The 21855-nt window shown below is 42.8% G+C and overlaps 1 protein-coding gene across 1 annotated transcript in view; it reads right to left on the minus strand.

Moving 5' to 3' along the window:
* The window catches only part of CAB39 (calcium binding protein 39), a 67655-nt gene extending 62935 nt beyond the window's left edge, over positions 1-4720 (minus strand). Inside the window, exon 1 of the mRNA XM_042459014.1 lies at positions 4564-4720. The gene's annotated coding sequence lies outside the window, so the exon portion shown is untranslated. The remainder of the gene's footprint in view (positions 1-4563) is intronic.
* Between the last annotated feature and the right edge of the window lie 17135 nt (positions 4721-21855).

The raw sequence follows: 21855 nt of genomic DNA on the forward strand, positions 1-21855 counted from the left end.
CTACTGCCAAGTTTTTAAAAGCTTCTTATAGCAAGGCTCTGTATAGGAGGCTGATAGCCACATGTTTGAGTTAAAATAGTGTAAGAATATAATTTATGGTAAGGGGGGGGGGGCTTGCAATGACTTAAGCTCAGTTAAAGAAACTGTCAACAAGAGCCTAATATATTTGCACTAGTGTGCCTGCCAGACGTAAGCCAGTATGGTGTAGGACCTTGAGCTGACTGACTCTTGGCCATGGAAAACCCACCAGGATACCCTAAGTAAGTCACATTCTCTTCAACCTCAGAGGAACACAATGCCAAGAAAATCCTTTGATATAGTGACTAGGGTTGCCACACTGAAAAATGAAAACAGATCCTATACTTTTGTTATGCAGAAGAGGAAGTTGTGGAAGATATTGCTTGTAATGTAACCAAGAAGCAAGCAAGAGCTGCTGAAAATCTTTCTTCTACACAACCAGTAAAGGTACAGAAGTCCTTTCTGGTTTTCACTCTGGTAAACCTAATGGTGAGACTAAGGCAAATCTAAACTGGAAACAACTTCATGGCACCAACAACAGCGTCTGTCAGTAACCTCATACTTTGCGACCTTGAGCTAGAATGGCAATTCCATATTGAAGAAGCCTGATTCCAAGACCTCTAGTAACCTTAGCTGTGAACAATAGTTATAAAGAGTAGATTTATTACAAACTGATGAAAGTTAGTGATCAAAAAATATACTGCTTTTAAATTAAGTCAAAAACACAAGGCAGAAATAATCCAGTTTGAGGTGGCTTTAACTGCCCTGGCTCAGTGCTAGAGAATCCTGGGAATTGTAGTTTATTGTGTCAGGAGAGCTCTCTGACAGAGAAGGCTAAATGTCTCACAAAGCAGTTCCCAGAATTCCCTAGCACTGATCAGGGCAGCTAAAGCTGTCTCAAACTGGATTATTTCTGCAGTGTGTTTTGGACCCTTATTGTTCTTTTTAAAGCTAGTTTTAACTTTAGAAGAAAACTTTAAAAATTATAGCACAGCAATAGGTTACATCTGGCTCTTCTGCAATTATGAAGTTTGTTATGATGCTAGTAAGTCAGAAAGAAGTAGGAAAAACAGCACATACACTGTCAACATCTATTTTCTGAATAAAACAGCTATTTTCTGGATAAATCCCTTTGGGGTGGAAGTGTCAGGTGTTGCAACAGAACAGTCTTCAGACAATAAAGCCTATTTCATAAGATCTGAAGCAGCAAGCTTTAGCTTTTGAAACCCTATGCCATATGCTGTATATTTGTTTTCAGGTAATTTAGTTACATAACCTTAAGCATACTGGTGATCCCATCACTAGACTTTAAAGAGGGAAAACTGTAATTATGTATACTTCCCATTATATAAAACCTAAAGTACTGTACTGAGCAATCATTACTAAGGCCTGCAACCGTAAGGTGAAGACTCACAGAAATCAATGAGATATAGTTTCAGTCTAATTTAAAATCCAAGTCTGATAGGTCACAAGACCTCCATCTCCCAAAGAGGCATTGAAAAAGTGTATAGGATTAAACTGAAAAGAGCCAGACTTTCCTACGTATTTAATAAGTAATGTCTTAGGCGGGTTACAAACGGCCCTCAAGGGGCCGTTTTCCTGCCGCCGCCATTCGCTGCTTAGGGAAGCCCCAGCTGCCAGACCGCGAGGCTTCCCTGCGCAGCAAAAAAGGAGCGGTGAAATGCCGCTCCTTTTTGGAACGCGGAAGTGGCGCCGCGAGGGGTGGGGTGCACCCTCCCGACGTCACTTATGCCGCGACACGTCTGGACGCACAGCGTCCAGTACGTCAAAATGGTGGCACCCATATGGATGGGCGCCGCGAAAAAGTACGTGCTCCGCACGTACTGGGAGGAAGGGCCGTCAGGAAGGTAAGAACCTTCCTAACCCTAATACGGCCCTTCCTAACCCTAGTACGCGCAGAGCGCGTACTTTATGGCGGTTTGTAACCCGCCTTATATTCATTTAACACTACGCAGGTGCTATTTTATCATTAATATACACAACACTCTTAAAAACTGGAGATACAGGCATCACAAAACAATGTCAAGGGGAAATAATAGTATGATTAGTATAATTCAGTGACATTCTAGTATTACAAATGTCTACCATCTTAGAATGCTAAAAATCAAAAACCCTTCCCTCCACAAGCGAACGTTTTATATTAGGGACCGAGACATTATAGGCAGGAGGGGCATTTTTGAGATAACTTTACAGAAACAGGCGTAGCCTTACATCTATGAGCAACTCTTAAGAAACCAGAGTTTCATATAACACTGGAATAGCTAATGGGGAAACAGCAATAGCAGTGGCTTCATTAGATACCGCTTCATACCACCCAAGCAGTCTCTAAGCGCTTTACAACTGTAAGCTAATTGCCCCCAACAAGCTGGGAGCTAATTTTAGCCACCTCCTGGGAAGGATGCAAGCCTGAGTTGAATAGGCTGAACTTCTCTTACACAAAGGCATATATGGCATAGAAAGTGAATGGTTGTACGTTTTTTAGTCTAAATGTATCCATACAACAAATATAGGAATACCACAAATATGACCCCTATAAAAGCAACAGACTGAAGAGCCCTTGGGTGAGCCTGGCAAGCGAAGCCATTCAGACACACCTTGAGAAACAACACTGAGGGTCTATCCAGAGCAGCGTTCCATGAGGCACCAGAAGACGTTACAAATCTCTGGTTATTAACTGTTAAATTGAGACATACAACTAATTAATGAAGTAGAGACAATGAACGTAAGACTCTCTTTTAAGCTGTGTGCAATTGCTAACTATATTCCACTACCATTGGAAAAAAATAAGATACTTATCAGAGTAACATATTGGGATAATATCTTCTCGCTGTTCAAATATCAAAGTATTGTTTTAGAAGAGATTGTGTAATAAGTGAAACCTTCCTGAAATCTGCCCAATGAATAGTAACATTTTCAGTGAAAACAGTAATATTTGTACTGAAAATTTTAGGATACCTTGGGCAGATTTCAGGATGGTTTCACTTATTACACAACCTATCCTAGCTCCAATAACAACTTCTACTTGCTTTCCAGAAAGCTACAGAAGCTGACTATTTCAGTTAACTGCAAGCTGGGAACCAGTTCACTCAAAGCTGGGGACGTTTCATGAACTTTGTCGTCCTTGTCATCTTCAGTGACAAACAACTGTGATGTGGCAGACAGAACGGCTAAAGCTAGCGTCTAACAAAGTATAACCCCATTAAGTCTGAATCCCACCAAGGTTTATGGGCTTAGCTCCAAACAGAGTGGATTCCCTGAGTCAACAAGACTACACTTCCTGAGCCTTAAGGTTAGTTCATCTAAAGCCTTTCAATTCATATTTACATCCATATGCTTTGGTTGAAAGACGGTATCCCCATGGCCAAGGAGACTTAATAGAAGACGTAAGTTTACTATTGCTGTCTTGGAGAGTCTATCGCTCCATGAGAGTTTTATAACGTAACAATCCAGAACATCCCTGTATTGAATTAAAACAGTAACATCTAACATCCACAAAACAGAGATGCCTTTATTGGGACAACCAAAAGGCTCCAAGCTTGCTGCACACATATTGTGCGTATTGTGTATGTCGGTTGGCCCTATAAAAGTAGCACTGTTTTGTGGGATTTGGGGCATTATTGGACTTTGCTATATAGCCAGCAGAGCTATCCCTGGATACGTCTTCTGCATCAAAACAGTTAGATCCAAACATTATGAACTCTGCCTGTTTAGTTTTATACCATATATATATATATATATATATATATATCTTGTCCTTTTTAAACTGTACACATGTCCTTTTAATCTGATTGTTTTAAGTGACATGGTGCAGTCTGTTCATTGCCGTCGTTCCCTGTCTCGATCTATGGACAGAGACAGGCAATGACTAATTACTATTAGTAGTAAAACGAGCAAAGCACCGTCATAACAGGGTACTACTGCTCTTAGTGCAATACAGTATTGCAAGCATGAAAGGAACACACTGTTTTTAGAGAGCATCTCAGGCCCTTTCCCCCATAAACGCTATAAAGTGAAATCAAGGTCCGAAACACACTGCAGAGATCGCCAGGTCTGAGGCCGCTTTAACAGCCCCAGGGAATCCTGGGAGTTGTAGTTCATTGTGGCAGCGGAGCTCTCTCGCTCTCTCTCTCTGGAAGAGAAAGCAAAGACTACAGACCCCAGGAGTCCTCAGCCTTGGGCCGGGGAGACTCAGGGCAGTCCCTGCAGCGTGTCCCGGACCTTCTTTTCGGAGCCACATTTCCGGCTTGGAGTCCTTTTTCTGCCCTCTCTCTCTCCTTCCTCCCAAAGGCTCCGTGAGCAAAGGAAAGCCAGGGCTCCCTAATAGCGCTGAGGCGGCTAAAGCGGAAAAAGTCAGACTCAGGCGGAGAATTAAAGCGCTTCCAAACCGGGTTATCTCCCCAGTGCGGGCGACAGTCAAAAGGGCGCACCCGGCGGGGCTCCCTCCCTCCCTCCCTCCGTGTCAGACTCGGCCTCCGCGGCCAACGGAGCACCTTCAGGCCGCAAGGCCTCGGGAGGCCACAGTACCTCCTTCTCCGACGACGACGACGCCTCGAACGGCCGTCTCTCCTTCTGCTGCTGCCGCTGCTCCAAGGCCTCTGCTGCCTGGCCCCTCCCTCCCCGCCCCGCGGTCCTGGCTGGCTGCGCAGCGGCCCCTCCGCTTCCTCCTCTCTTCTCCTCCTTCGCCTCTCCTCCTCTTCCTCCTCCTCTCTTCCCTTCCCAGCCCCGGCGCCGGAAACGGACCGATGAGCGGCGCAGCGAAGAAGAGACCATCGCAGGAGCTGCTCCGCCGCCGCTGCTGCCCCCTGCGGCCGGGAGGAAGCATTGCAGGGCCTTCCTTCCATCCCGAGGCCTCCTCCTCCTCCTCAGTGTTAAAAGGCTGTAAATAGGATGGTGGCCCACCAGACGCTGCCTGCTTTCGGCCCGCGTCTCAGGCTCTGCTCTGGAGCAGGGCTAAGGAGCCTGGGTCGACGTTGGCCCGAGTGGCGGCGGCGGCGGCGGCTGCCTTTTAGGCTCCTCTGCAGGAGGAGGAGTCCCAAAAAGGTCCTCCATTGTGAGCAGGACTAAGGGCTGACATTTGACCAGGCAGCTGTGCCCTTACTCTCCAGGAGGGATTCCAAAATGCCCTCCATTTTGAGTAGGACTAAGAACCCTGAAGTTACATGGATCTGAACAGAGGCCCTCATTTCCAGGACGTCTCCTAGGTTTCAGCCTCCTTTCCGGGAGGAATCCCAAAAGGTCCTCCATTTTGACCCAGACAGATCTTCCTTTTTTCAGGGCCTGTCCTTACATTTTAACCTTCTCTCCAGGAAGAATTTGCAAAGGTCCTTTCCTTTTAGAGCAAGGATTTACATTGGCATGAGCGTTTTTAGGTTTTATTTTGTCATGTCTTACATCTCTCTTGAATGCTCTACGTTTTGCGGTGCCTTGTCCTCCTTTGTGGTTAGGATACCTGGCCACCCTGATAAGAGGAAGGCAGCTTCTGAGCATGGGCAGAGGGCAGCGCGGAGCTCTTTTGCCTCTCTGTCTGACTCTGTAGCCAGGTTTACACAGAGGTCCTTGGAGCATCTGACCGCATTTTGTTGTTGTGTGCTTTCAACTCATTTCTGACTTGGAGAGACCCTGAGGCAAACTTATCATGGCGTTTTCTTGGCAAGTTTGTATAAAAGGGATTTGCCATGGCCATCCTCTGAGGCTGAGAGAGTGTAACTTGCCCAGGTTTAGAGGTCTTTAAGCAGAGGCTGGATGGCCATCTGTCAATGGGGAGGCTTTGATTTGGATTTCCTGCATGGCAAAATGGGGTTGGACTGGATCAGGGCCCTTGCGGTCTCTTCCAACTCTACTATTCTATGATTCCAGTCTCAAAGGTGCTACAAGATCTCTCTACATACTAATACAGGAACCAAGGTGGTTCACAATATATAATAGTCCTTTTGTGTCCTTCTTTTCTCAGTCTCTCTGCCTCTCAAAATCTCTCTCCCTCTCTCCCACAGATAGACACATACATAGGACACTATGGATATAGGTTATAATCCTACCCAAACACAATTGAACTCAATGGGCCATATTGTTCCAAGTAGGCAGGTATAGGATTGCACTGTTCAGTCCTTTCCCATTGAAATAAATAGTTTACCAAAATGCTTCACTTTCGTTGGATGACACCCGTTGTTTTTACTGATCTCTATGTAGGAAGAAAAGGTAATTGGATAGTTCACTTTCTGTGGCTCCAAAAATATAGATGATGTTTTCACCTCTGTGAGGGCGTTTCTGTGCAAGTGTGTTTCACTCTCCTGGGACTCAGGCTGTTGTTTTTAATCCAACTCTTTCTCCGCTGCATTTGTGAGAGGGTGGTAAATGCTTTCAGAGTCAATGTAAGGGTGTGTATACATGATTTAAAACTACACTAGGTTGTAATTATGTTAAAATGTTCAAGTTAAAACAAATACTGTATCAGGAGTTGAATGAGAAGTATGCAGCAGAGTCAGGAAGAAATTGTGATGATTTCTTTATTTTCCAAGGGTAACTTTCATGCTTACAGCTACATTTCCTTTCACGTTTATCTAGAGAGTCAATTAAGTTGTTTTTAATGGTAAGAATTCTGGTGGTGCCACAGGCCTCCAAAATGTCTTCAAGGGAAAGCATCGTGAGAGCATCTTTTTGTTCATGTCTGAAGGCGATATCCTCTCAGAATATGTATTTCTTGTACACATTTCTGGTAATATGTACTGCTTTGGAAATAAGAACATAATAGTCTTGCTGGATCAGACCAAAGGTGTATCTCGTCTATCATTCTGTTTCCATAACAGAATGATTGTGAGTGCAACAGCACTTTCCCACTTGTGGGCATGCAGAAGCGTATGTCTGGACACTAAAATAACTAGTAGCCATAATGACTAGTAGCCATTGATGTAAGTGTATCCGATCCCTATCTAATAGTTGTTCAAGTTGGCGACTGAGAGCATCTTGTGGTACCAAATTCCATACTTTAACTATCTTCTAAGTGCAGAAATACACCCTTTCATCTGTTCTGCTTCACCTGCTATTTTAGTCTGTCTTGCTAAATCTTTTACCATTTATCTTCATTGACAAAGATTCTGGTGTCGTGAGGGATCAAAATGTCTCCTTTTCAACTTTATTGAGACCAAATAATTCTCTGCTGGATAAGAACCCCAAGACCTCTGTGCAGTTCCCAATTGCCACTTATGCTTCAGGGAGTCTTACCTTGTGCAGAAATGCATGTGGTTGCTCTGCACAGGAAACCTAGGTCCAAAACACACTGCAGAAATAATCCAGTTTGAGACGGCTTTAACTGCCCTGGCTCAGTGCTAGAGAATCCCAGGAACTGTAGTTTATTGTGGCACCAGAGCTCTCTGAAGGCTAAATATCTCACAAAACTACAGTTCCCAGAATTCCCTAGCATTGAGCCAGGGCAGTTGAAGCTGTCTCAAACTGGATTATTTCTGGAGTGTGTTATAGACCATACTTAGCTATGCAAGGGAAAAAAACTTGTGCAGAAAACAAGTTCTCTGCTCAGAAAAACCACATCTATTTCTGTGCTTGTGAATATTGCTGAAGAACCTTGAATTTGGTAGTTGCCTCTGCTTTTCTGCCACAAAACGAATAAAAATGAATATTATTAGACATTACAAAGTCCTACTTTGCAAGGCTACCTCAGTAAGCTGGCACAACACCTACTATCATAGTAGTCACAAAAGCAGCTTGCAGGTTCACGCTATGAATTCTAATGCACTAGGAAAAGACATATAAGTCTCCTAGGGTCACATTGTGTTGCGGAATCCATAAAGAACTGGACTTACAGTGTAGGCATACATTGTCTCCTGCGCGGTTGTAAGCTGTCCCCAAGTATGTAGGGATTTTTGTTGGAGAAAATAATTGACTTGGATAAAATAAATAAAAATCCTCCCCCAAATGTTTTGATTCTTGCTATTGAGAGAATTTTCTTGTCCTAGCCAATGTGATGTATTGGGGGTGGGAGGAAATGTCCCGTGTTGTTTTTCTGTACAGTAAACTAGTGCACCAAAGCAGAAGTGATATGCTCAGATTGTCAGTAGGTTGCCATCATTCAGGAAAATTCAGCATTTCTTCCATGGGGAATCCCTGAAATTTATTAGAGTCAGGAAATATATCACAATACAAGGGTTTTCTGACACTAAATATTTGAGTGGAACACATTTGATTCTGCTGTGTAAACACTCCTTTGGACATGGGGCATTTTATATCTGGCAATTTGAGAAGAGATGACTGATGCTAGGAAAGGTGAAAGGCAGTAGAAAGAGAGGAAGACCACATGCCAGATGGATAGACTCAATCAGGGAGGTCACCACCATGAGCCTGTAGGACCTGAGCAGGGTAGTTAAGGACAGGGGGTTGGGGGGGGGGTTCTTATTCACAGTGTTATCACTCAACTTGAAGGCAAATAACAGTTTGAATTCTTATAGGAGTCAGAATATAGCAAAAGCAATGCAAGTACATTTCTATTCTTCTTATCAGTGCACTTAAGCACAATTGCTAGCAATGTGTAAGTTAATTGCTCCCAACAAGCTGGGTCCTCCTTTTAGTGACCTATGGATGGATGCAAGGCTGAGCAGACCTTGGAGTCTCTGGGATTGAACTCACAGCCTTGTGGCTGTGAATGGCTGCAGTACTGGCATTTAACCACTGTGCCACCAGGGTTCCCGGCCTAGAACTCACACAGTTTGTTCTTAATACGATTGCATGAAGGTTAAGATAAATTAAAGAACACCACTAAATTTCCAAATGTCTTGCTAGTATGCTAGGTCAAGGCTCTAATAAAGATTAAAACTAAAAATTCTAATACAATATTATGATGAAAAGAATTCCAGTGCCATCACCTGTCATTCCAAGATAGCAGCCAGAGCTAGCCCTCCAACTGTCTTGATTTGGCTGGGACTGTCCTGATTAATTCTCTGTCATCCCACTTTTCCAGCTCTTCTTAAAATATCCCAGTTTATCTCCCTCCCTCCTACTTTCTTTGTCCTCAGCTTACTTTGATGGCTTCAAACACTCAACCCAGCAAAAGAGAGAGAGAGATGGATGGATTATTGCTTTTTCCAGTAGGTTTAGGCTTAGGCAAAAGCAAACTACCATAGCCTCTTCTACCGCATGTGTTCTTCCTCATTAATAACTTTTGCAATATTGATCACACTCAGGTTGGTTGGCAGATGTATCCTGGTTTCATATCTGAAATGTTGAAGGGTATGCTCTCATCCCTGCTGGACACTCTACAGCCAGTTGGCTTTGTAAAGGCTATTGATGTGTGACTCCAAGTTGTTTCTGGCATTTATCACACGGAGGTTATTGGAGCTAAGATCAGGGGTGACTGCGGGTCGAACGATGCAAATTGACGTTATAACGTGAGTGTTTTATCACACCTGGTTACCCTTCCGTTGCTCTTCTGAATCGAGGGAAAATCGAATCCAAGGCAAGTCACGTGATGTGGATTCAGGCAAAGCGGACTGAGTGCAAATTGTATTACCACACCGGTGCATACCATGCGGATTCAACTTGATTCGAATTGGGACCCGGGCGCATGCTCAGTGGGGCCCTGAAGGCATCCTGAACCTTTGCACTTCTGGGGTTAAGAAGGGAGCCTGGTATAACTTTCACGTGAATGACAGCTTCACCTTTCTTCCTCCCTTCTATTTTCCCATCGCTGGCAGCCAAATTCAAAGGGATCCTCCATGTCAGAGCCCCCGTCCATTTCAGCCACATCAACATCTATCCTCTTGTCATTCTCCTCATCTATTTCATCTACATCTCTCCTTCCCTTTGTAACAGTTGCCTTCTCCAAGTTCTCTGGGGAGATAATCCGGTTTAACTCCACTTTAACTGTCCTGGCTCAGTGCTATGGAATTCTGGGAACTGTAGTGTCCTGAGACATTGAGCCTTCTCTGCCAAAGAGCTCTGGTGCCTCAGCAAACTAATAACTTAAATTATTATTATTATTATTATTATTATTATTATTATTATTAATATTTTAAAATATTATTATTATTATTATTATTATTATTATTATTATTATTTTAAAGTAATAAATAATAATAATTATTATTATTATGGGAGTTGGAGTTTGTTGTGGGGTCCTTGGCTTGAGGGTATGGAATTCTGGGAGTTCCATCTCTCCCTCCAGCCTCCTATTTCTTTCCCTTCACATCTGTCATCTGGATTGAAATCTATCCTCCATCCCTTTTCAGTTTCATGTGAATGCTAGCCTCTGCATCTGCATCTGCACTGGGAAATAATCCGGTTTGACGTCACTTTAACTGTCCTGGCTCAGTGCTATGGAATTCTGGGAACTGTAGTGTCCTGAGACATTGAGCCTTCTCTGCCAGAGAGTTCTGGTGCCTCAGTAAACTAATAACTTAAATTATTCTTATTCTTCTTCTTATTATTATTAAATTAATTATTAATAATATTATTATTTTAAATATATTATTATTGTTATTATTATTATTATTGGAGCCGGAGTTTGTTGTGGGGTCCTTGGCTCGAGGCTATGAAATTCTGGGAGCTCCATCTCTCCCTCCAGCCTCCTGTTTCTTTCCCTTCACATCTGTCATCTGGATCTACCCTCCATCACTAGCTTCACGTGAATGATAGGGAATGTCACCTATCTCTAAATGCCCTCTGCTTCATCCGAATGTATCACCCACCAAAATAATCAGTGTAGAAACTGCAGTTCTACTTGGAAGTAAATCCTGTCTCCACCTTGGCCCCACTTTGGAGGACGTCCTGCCCCCTCAACCCCAAAGAGTCCTTTAGAAACTTTACTAATCCCACTCTCTTTGCCCCCTCTTTTCCCTTTCTCTCTCCCCCCCCCATCTCTCGCCTCCTCGTCAGCATGTCTCCTGTCCACCTTAAAACGTGAATGCATTTATTCAGGGGGAGCACTGGAAGCAAATGGGGCAAAATTGCAGCATGGCATCATGAGAAATTTGCAACCGGCGGTTTTGCGGTGATGTACCAGAGCACAAGCAAAGTGGCATTCCACACCAGACCAATTTGCAGTGAATTCAAAAGTGAGCTTGAATGCGAATCCCATCAACTCGCTTATTTAGCGAACTCTCCAAAATGAGGAGCCAGTAAGGATTCCATCTGGAAGCACTGCGGAAGTGCCACGGGAGGAGCTCCCATTGAAAGGAACCAGGTGTGAAAATACATTAATGTTATAATGTGAATTTGCATAGCTCGATTCGCAGTCACCCTGGATCTGAGCTGGAAAAACCCCATTTGATAAACGCCTCTGTCATGGGGTCTTCTTGGGAAGATTTATTTGGAAGAGATTTACCATTGTCTTCCTCTTGGGTTAAGAGAATGTTAGTTACCCAAGGTCACCCATTGAGCTTTCATGGCTGAGTGGGGATTCAAACTCTAGTATCCCAGAGTCCTTGTCCACACTACACCACACTGATTCTCTGCTGCCACTACCACGAAATACATCTGAAGGTTCTGAACATAAGGTGTCCCACTAGATTTGACTATTATTATTATTATTATTATTATTATTATTATTATTATTATTATTGGGAACTCAAGTCTAGAGAGCATGCAGCTGACCCTAAATGAAAAACCCACTGTGCCATGCACCATGTTCCCAAGATACAATCCCCATGTGAAAGTTGCACTGAGTAACAGTGCAGAGAAAGCTATCTTATTGGTTGATCTTGTCCTCACTATATCCCCTTGGAAATGGGAGCCCTTGCACCTCACTGACATGAGGATCTCATTGGTAATTGTATCTTGTTACTAAATCAATACGATCTTTTTCTGACTCCAGCGTAGGGTGATTTAGGACTAAAGCTATTTTAGGAGAGTTAAGGAACGTAGCTTGTAAAACAGGAATGAGACTGTAAGTTAAATCTTTCCTAAATGATGCTTTGTGCTCTACAGCAGTAAAATCAACAACACAGCTTTGGCCAGAGGCTTATATTTTTTAAAGCCACAGGACACAACAGGAGAAAGGGAGGGAGAGGAAGAAGGAAATTATTCTGAACAAGGACATATAGTGAAATCATATGCAAGTCAGGCATACCTCTCACTGTGTCATACCTTCCTACTGTCCCAAATTGGGACAGCCTTAGGGTATGCAATAAATATATTATCATAGGATGGATTTTAGAGAAAGCTATCAAGTTCCACCCCCACTTGGATTAAGACATACCAAGGTCCTAAATCTGAGAGCTCTCATAGCATTATCAGAAAAAGGATATTATTATGTAAAATTTTAATTTTAATGTTGTTTGTCTTTAGATGCCCCCCTCCTCAAGCCCTGAGATGTAGCTAACTTGGCTTGTAAATCCAGTACTGCCTGTTCCCTTAGTTCCAGGAGTGGGGCAAACTATTCATCTAAATAGATGTATGTTGATGTCTCACCAAAATGTCTGGGATTCAGAGCCAGCCAAACCATTTTCCTTCTTGAAAGATCCCCCCTCCCCAACATGCACATAGTATGCTACCTTACAGGTCACAGGACAGGCATGATTCTCAGGCTTCCCACAATCCATAACCTCCAAATGCCCTGATTTACCAAAGAGAGTCCCGATTAACCACTGTTGTCCCACCTTTCAAAATATTCTGGTTTCTTTTTCCTCCTCCCACTTTCCTATATTGTTCTCAGTTTACTTCAGTTGTTGCTAACTGAATTCAAAGTGCAAAACTACTTTAAACTCAATTCTGCAAGTGGGTGAGGAGAGGACAGGATAGAATCTTGCCCCTCATAAACCCAGTATATAAATTCATGTTTCTTTGCCTCAAATAGCAATTTTATGTGTTCTTTTCCAAAAAAGTCCATAAAGTAAACCTTGATTTTGTCATTGTATATAACGGACACCATCTTACTATGCCATTGTATTTAATGGGACTTGAGCATCCACAGATTTTGGTATCCACGGGGGTCCTGGACCAAACAGCAGCAGATACCATGGGCCCACTATATATTTTTGCAAAAAATAAAAAAATGTATCTTGATTTTGCCATTTTATATAAGGGACATCATTTTACTACAGCATTGTATATAGGGTTGCCATATCCCGCCTGTGGGTGGGACTTTCCTGGTTTTGGGCGGATCTGCACGGTCCTGCCCCGGGTTGCCCCCGCCCCCGGGATTTCCCCCGCCCCCGGGCTTTGTTGCAAAGTCTGCAACAGCTGTGGCGCGGGAAAGAGAGAGGCCTATGGAGGCCTCTCTCCTTTGGCAGGGAGGGCTTCCCTCCCCTCTTTGGCTCTGCCGGAGCTGAGGGAGGGAAAGAAGCCTCGCTGAGGCCAGACTTCTTTCCCTGCCTGGGCTCCGCCGCCGAGAACGGAGCCCAGGCAGGGAAAGAAAGCCTCCCTGAGGGGAGGATTCCTTCCCCCCTGGGCTCCACCGCTGAGAATGGAGCCCAGGCGGGGAAAGAAAGCCTCCCTGAGGGGAGGATTCCTTCCCTGCCTGGCCCCCTCCCCTCCTGACAGGCAAAGCCAAGGAGCCTCTTTGGCCCTGCCTGTTCCCCTCCACATTTATATTGACATTTTTTTTAAAAATCACCCATTTTTTCCACATGTCCTCCATTTTAAAAAAAAGTGTCCTACATTTTAAATTTTTGTCCTACATTTGTCCCGGTTTGGAGGTCCTGACTTATGGCAACCCTAATTGTATATGAAGGGACTTGAGCATCCACAAATGTTGGTATCCATGGGGGTCCTGGAACCAAACCACAGCAGATGCCAGGAGCCTACTGTAGTGGGAATGTACTGTACTGTTGTATGATTTAACATCCATGTAAATGAACAAGTATGTATTGCTTTGTTGCTGATTTCAGTAATATGTCCAGTCCAGAATCCATCTGGAAATACAGTGGTGCCTCGGGTTACGAAATTAATTCGTTCCGCCGTGGCGTTCGTAACCCGATTTTTTTCGTAACCCAAAAAAAGCCATAGGCGCTAGCGCTGGAAAGCCGCGTTTCGTGCGAAAAAGCGCCGAAAAGCACCAAAAATTTTTTTCGTAAGCCGAAAAAAAAAACGTAACCCGGAACAGTTTTTTCCTATGGGATTTTTTCGTATCCCGGAAATTTCGTAAGGCGGTGCTTTCGTATCCCGGGGTACCACTGTACTGAATCAGAACAGTTATTCCTTTTTGTTCTTCCATTTCTTGCCAAGATGGAATTTTTGCTGCTTTGTCATCCCACAGTATTAGCCAGGGAATAGTTCTTAAGGACACTCCTTCTGTCACATGCTGTTTTTAATTAAATTACATTTCAAGCATAATGCAATGTGTAAATTACAGTTATTTTATGAAGGTGAAACACTCGCTTTCTGAAATTATATGAATTATGTGCTGTTTAAAGTTAGATTTGAAGCCCAAACTAAGGCACACTGAAGTATGATTATCAACATGTGAAACTTGTCCAAAAGTGAAAATTAAAACCTATTTGAACAATAAAATATCTAATCAATTTAATTTACTGCAGAGCAGCAACTTTTTTTTCTCCATTCTGTATGCTTCTTTTGTCAAAAACATTTTGATAACAGGAAGAATTCAGCCCATGATATTAATATTTAAGATGATTTTTCATCAGATCTTGGGAACTCTGTTACCATACGCTGCATTTTTTGGGGTACAAATATTGTGTTATATTTTATTATAATAGCAGTTACAGAGAGACCATAAGCATGAACCTGGAAAGGTCAGATGATCTTTAAGTAAACTTCTAACTGGTCACACAGACCTGAGGCCATGTGGAAAGGGCCTCTATAACTTTATTGCTGTGAATATTGCTGCTTCTCCGCCCCCTGCTGTGTGCATTTCCTCTCAAAGGTCACAGGAAAAGTTTGTCAGACTAAAGCATTAAGCCAATCTTTTTGCTAGCCCCCATTGTACTTCGTTACACCTGATCCTATCCCAAACTCCCTGGAATTCACATGTGCATATTGTTAGTTTAGAACAAAAAGCTTGCTGAAATATTTTTGTGGTGGAGTGCTGCAGTGGGTTTGAATGTTGGACTATGACTCTGGAGACCTGGATGACCTGAGGCAAGTCACACACTCTCAGCCTCAGAGAAGACAATGGCGAACTGTCTCTGAACAAATCTTGCCAAGAAAACCCCACAATAGGTCATCTTAAGAGTCACCATAAGTTGGAACCGACTTGAAGGCACACAACACACATTCTTTCCATATATATTTCTGCCTCTGCTACCAATTTTTCTATTAAAGAAATAATGTCCATAAACATATACCTATATTAGACATCTGTGATCTTAAAGTCCTTGTATAAAGCCCACCTAATGCAATATAGGAGAGTAGGTAATGAACTACATTGCTTAAACCACTGTTGGACAACTAGAAGACTAGGACGATCACATTAGCCCTCCTTGAAACCTTGGAGAGCTGCACCCCACCCACTGGCTTAAATCAAATTCATCAGAAGGAAAAGACTCTTTGGGTTCAGTCCTTATACAGGGTTCACTCCTAAGGGTTCAATCCTTATACAGACTTATCTAAGAGCAAGTCTTACTGCACTCAGTGAACTGCACTGTTAATCAATAGAGGCTGCTCAGCTGACTAGTTTCTAGTGGAAGTATGCCTTATAAAGCAGAATGAAAGTCAAATGCCTTGCCCTTGAAATGTGTAACTGATCTCCCTTAAGAGAGCAAAACAAAACAAAAGTGTTCCCATATATTTTTTTAAAAAACCAACCCTTTGCCATGTGTCCCATGATCCTATTTTCTAAAAATATAAATTTCATTAAAATATGAACAAGTAGTAAAAAACAACAACAGCACATCGCTTACTAGTTGAAATACAACGATTTAAAGAGTTTTTGAAGGGAATGAAGTAAAAGCTAGGGTCACTATTTTTCCACTGACTGTATTCTGCCTTTTGAATGTATAACCTTGTTTTTATTGTTATGTCTCAGTTTCAAGGGAGACAGAAGGGAGAAGCTGGACAAACTTGTTTAGAGATCGCCTTCAGAATACTGTGAAGAAGGGGCACATAGAGGGGCCATATAACCTAGACTAGCGACAAGTCTGTAAAAGAGTGAGATGGGGCTGGATGACATATAGAAGGCAGTCAGAAAAAGAATGAAGACTAAGCAGAAGGGAAATGGATAAGATTTTAATATAGTTTAGGGGACTGGGAACGTGGAATGAGTTCAGGAAATTCATGTTTAACTTAACAGAAATGCAATAAATCTTCCCTGGTTTTTATTTCTACAGCTTAGTGTGCATCTACTGTAGAAACAATGCCGCTTGACATCACTTTAATGGCTATGGCTCCATGCTACAGAATCCTGGGATTTGTAGTTTTGTGAGGAACCAGCACTCTTTAGTAGAGAAGGCCAAAAGACCTTGTAAAACTATAAATCCCAGGATTCCATAGGATGGAGCTACAGCACTTCAAGTGGTGTCATGCTGGATTATTTCTACATTATAGATGCACCCTGTGTCTGTTTTTATTTGGAAATTGAAAAAGACAACTCCTCACACCTTACCATACTGAACCAACTGGCTAACAGAGCCAATTGACCAGGATAGCAGTCACCTTGAGGGCCCAGTACCTGATTCAAGAAGGGATCTATGGATAAAAAGCAAGGTGATTGAGCCCCAAGGGTTGGAATTTCAGGACCAGACTGAATACATTTTCCATCACAGATGGCAGCAGCATAATTAGGATATTTGACACTTAGTACAGGTAATTTTAAACACCCCCTCCTATCTTCAACAGCCTTTCCCAGGTCTGGTAGAGCTTCTGGATGATTGACAAAGGGTGACTCTCTGTCTTTACTGCCAAGAAGAGCCACAAGGACCAGAAGGCAGCCCAATGCCACCAGCAGCAGCCACTGGTGGGTTGGGCTCCTTCTGCAATCCCAGAACTTTCACTGAGTCTGGCAAAGATGCTTGGTGAGCTGAAGAGGGAGGAAACTCTTTAGTATCCCCAGAGCCACCAGACATGGAAGGCAGCCCAGTGTCACCAGTGGCCACTGATGGTGTTAGGTTACTCCTACCACCCTGCAGCCTTTTCTGGCTTTCGTGGAGCAGCTCAGTGAATAGGAGAGGAAAGCCAGCAGAGCTGCCAGCTCCAGAAGGTGTCCCCTTCCCACCAACAGACTAGGTCACCCCCCTCCCCACTATCACACAGTGTGGCCCACACCCTCTGCACCCCTCTATTGATGCCCCTGACAGATGACATTATTGTTTTACATAATTTTGGGCACTATTGAAAAGAAGTGTCAACTTATTACTAAAGAGTACACCATTGGCCTGATCTTGCAAGAAAAGTTCCAGATCACATATTGCATTCTTCAAAGATGGAAATACTGTTTTGCCCTTTGGTTTCCCTGCTTCATTTGAAAATAGGTGCAAGTCTGAAACTGGCATTTGAACTTGCAGTGTAGAATGGAGCACTGAACATATGTACCTGACTTCTTTCTGCTTTAAAGGTATAGGACTATCACCAGTATTAATCATTCTGTCATGTGATTGGATTTGTGATCCAGGTGCAGCTGCTCATCATAGAGCAAATTTAATTTGCAACAAATGAGGCAAGCAGAAGACTTAAAAGGCAAAAGAGGGAGGAGGTGAGAGAAACTGGGAACATGGAATGACAGAGGATTAACAGAGCACGGCCAAACCAGAGGAATTGGAGGATAGAGGGGTGTAAGCAGGAATATTCACTGGTTTACCATGTCCTTCTGCAGCCTCTTGTACCACCTCCCACACTATTGCAGACGATATCCAGAACAAATATTTGGAGACCATTAGAAGAGAGGGAAAAACTGGGGGAAATTGTTTCCCCAATGTTGGTGAGGTCTGAAAATCAACCCATGAGATCTAGCAAACCAACTCAATCACATTGTCAGATCTAGTGCTGCTTCCACACTGCAGAAATGATCTGGTTTGACACTACTTTAACTACCATGGCTCAATGCTATGGAATCCTGGGAATTGTAGTTTATTGTGCCACCACTCTCTGAATTCCATTGCATTGAGCAATGGAAGTTAAAGTAGCATCATACCAGATTATTTCTGCATTGTGGATGCAGCCTTGGTTTACAGACAGTTGGCCACTGAATGCAAGTTTCTGGGAAGCAATAGCTGGAGGTGGGCTATTGCTCTCAAGCCTTGCTTATGGGCTTCCCAGAAGCATCTGGTTGGTCACTATGACAACAGAATGCTGGACTAGTTAGGTTTTTGGCATGATCCAGCTAGGGTGACCATACATCCTCCTTTTTCAGGACATGTCCTACATTTTAGCCTCCTGTCCAGGAGGAATTTCAAAATTTCCTCCATTTGGAGCTGGATTAAGAAGCATGAATTTAAACTGATATCATTGTTTTTAGCTTTTATTTTGCAATGCCCTGCATTTTGCAGTGCCTTGTCTGCCTCAGCTGTTAGGACATCTGGTCACCCGGAGCTAGGCTCTTTTTGTATAAACTAATAGGATTCTGAACATGTTAGTTAAACCAAAGGGCTCACTTTGCTTAGTCAAAAACATAGCAGCCCCACATATACAGAAGAGGTAAAGTTTTAATAATAAATCTACTCTGACATCAAATTTATCCTGAAGAAATAGACAATATCATGGGGATAACTGTATTATCTCTGAGTATTCAGTCTCCTGAGGAAATGATGTGTGATGTTCATTAATGTCCCAAGATAATACACACAGCTGATGTACCATTTAACTTTATATATGCACATGTAGTACATGATTTGTTGCAGACCTAAGGTTCATTCTTCTTGGTGTTGTTTATGGCTGAGTTTATTGCTGCAGTGCTTAGCAACCAGCTGAAGTGCTGAAGTACTATTGTAGTCATCACTCCAGGGAAATGGGGAATAAGACAATCCTAACCCCAATCTACATGGAAAAAGAGAAATGCAAAAGACAGACCAACAGGGATAATACAATGCAAATGTATGCTAATTCCTCAGGGTTGTTGAAGAGGAAAGAAAAGAAGGGCTCCCTCCTTCCTTTTATAGGTTTTACAGGAATTTGTTAGCCTGCAGAAAATAAAACTTGAAAAAAAAGAGAGTGAACAAAAGAAAGAATGAAGAGAAACAGTTGTAAAAGACTCTTCTCTTGAATTGTACCATCTGGAACTTCTTTAAACACACACACATACACACACTACACCACAATCTCATATTTTATTTCATCTAATAACCACATATCAATTACATGTTGAAAGAAGGAATTTTAAGATCAAACAGATTAACAGAAGGGAAATGAAAGGACTTCATGCTGAGAAAGACTTGAAATATAACTGCAGTGTTTGCAGTTCATCAGAACTCAGGTCACGCTCCCATCTTACATTTTCTTTTGCTTCTCTAGGCCCTGGGACTAACTAGGATCCATGGCTTTCTCACACCTCGCATGCTGTTCCATTGTTTTAAAGAGAGTTGTGTCTGAGCCGGTGGCACAAGATGCATCATTTATCCCAGGGGAAGCTTGGAGACTCAAAAACATAATTCTACCCACGTACCCACCCTCAGCCTTGACAAGGAGTGTAAAGGAGGAATTTTCCCTCACCATCTTCCCTTTCCCACTGACCCTGAAGAGAATGGGGCAGATTGTGTGTTGGAGCTGAAAACAATGGAGCAAAGGGAAGTCATTGCTTATGGTCAGGGGCATAATTAGACCTGCCTCTAAGGCCTGCAAAGCAATGAATGGGCTATGTAAAGAAGGCTTCTGTGTCTAAAAGACAGAATCACAGGATTTGGAAAGTCAAATCTGCAGCTGTGGATTCTCTAACAAGTGTTCATATATCCCTTACTTTAAAAAAAAGAACAGTTACCACCTTCGGAGGCAGCCTACCCTACTGTTAAATAGCCTGTACCATCCAAAAATTCTTCCTATGTTCAGTTGCAAGCCATTCCTTTCATTTGAATCCTTTGATTCTGGAGCATCAGAAAACAAACGTGCTCCTTTTTCTAGGCAACAGCCCTTTTCACTGTCAAGGAATGCTTCCTGATCATCTCCATTGTGGTTTAAATCTATCCCCTGCATCTTATTTTCTTCTTCATCAAAGCCATGTCTTCTCTCTTCCCTTCTGAAAATTATTGCTCTGCTGTGTCTTCATCCTCACTGATCAGTCCCCTGCCTCTCTTTCAGTTCATTGCCACTTTCTGGCACCTGATCACTGCAGAACACCACCCTGTTACACTTTTTGTGAGATGTTAGGAATCGCTTAAAAAAAAAAAGTAAGATGGGGTACGGTAGCTATGGCCTCTCTGCGACCCTTTCATACCACACTTTTTATAGTGTTATGATTCCACTTTAACAGCCATGCAAAATCCTATGGAATCCTGGAATCAAAGAGTTGGAAGAGACCACAAGGGCCATCCAGTCCAACCCTGTGCCATGCAGGAACTCTCAATCAAAGCATCCCTGAGAGATGGCCGTCCAGCCTCTGTTTAAAGACCTCCAAGGAAGGAGACTCCACTACACTCCGAGGGAGTGTGTTCCACTGTCGAACAGCCTTTACTGTCAGGAAGTTCCTCCTAATGTTGAGGTGGAATCTCTTTTCCTGCAGCTTCCATCCATTGGTCCATTGTATCATAGTCTCTGGAGCAGCAGAAAACAAGCTTGCTTCCTCCTCAATATGACATCCCTTCAAGTATTTAAACAGGGCAATCATATCACCTCTTAACCTTCTCTTCTCCAGGATAAACATCTCCAGCTCCCTCAGCCGTTCCTGATAGGGCAAGGTTTCCAGACCCTTCACCATTTTAGTTGCCCTCCTTTGGACACACTCTAGTTTCTCAATGTCCTTTTTGAATTGTGGTGCCCAGAACTGGACACAATATTCCAGGTGGGGCCTGATCAAAGCAAAATAGAGTGGCATTATTACTTCCCTTGATCTAGACACTATACTACTATTGATGCAGCCTAAAATTGCATTGACCTTGTTAGCTGCCGCATTGCACTGTTGACTCATGTTTAACTTATGGTCTACTTGGACTCCCAGATCCCTTTCACACGTAATTTCATTCAGCCAGGTGTCCCCCATCCTATATCTGTGCATTTCATTTTTCTGTCCTAAGTGCAGTACCTTACATTTCTCCGTGTTGAATTTCATTTTGTTAGCTTTGGCCCAGATTTCTAATCTATTAAGGTCATTTTGAATTTTGATCCTGTCCTCTGGGGTATTAGCTACTCCTCCTAGTTTGGTGTCATCTGCAAATTAAGTATGCCCCCCAATTCTGTCATCCAAGTCATTGATAAAGATGTTGAATAGCACTGGGCCCAGGACAGAACCCTGTGGGACCTCGCTGCTTTGCTCTAGTCTATAAAACCCTGCTTGCATCGCTGGGATTTCTCTCTCCATGTATGTGTTTTTCTTAGTCTCAAAGGTGCCACAGGCTTCCCTAATATATTTTTGTTACTGGTCCACTATTTCAATAAAAATGACATGATGATGAGTTTGCACGATCTTAGTTGGGCTGGTAATAACAGCATATCTTGGGGCTCTCTCATTCACAGCATTGCTATATGTTGAAGCTGACTTGATGCATTTAACAACAACAACATTAAGATAAGTATGATCGGTGGAAGAGAATCTTTTCTGTGGTGGCCTCTCCCTTATGGAATTCCTTCTTGAGAAATTTGGCTAAATACCAGTGATCTACACTGTGATATTGAGAGAAATGCTATAACATGTCACTTTCCTGTGCGGAACATAGTCCTGCCTTAATGTAGCTGTGTAGAAAATAAATTAAACCCAAGAACTATGTAATAAAGTCTAAGAAACAGTTCTGAGAAACTCAAGGATATGTCCCTCCCCCCCAAAAAAAATTAACATTATAC

The sequence above is a fragment of the Sceloporus undulatus genome, chromosome 3 (assembly GCF_019175285.1).
Source record: "Sceloporus undulatus isolate JIND9_A2432 ecotype Alabama chromosome 3, SceUnd_v1.1, whole genome shotgun sequence".
NCBI classification, from domain to species: domain Eukaryota; kingdom Metazoa; phylum Chordata; class Lepidosauria; order Squamata; family Phrynosomatidae; genus Sceloporus; species Sceloporus undulatus.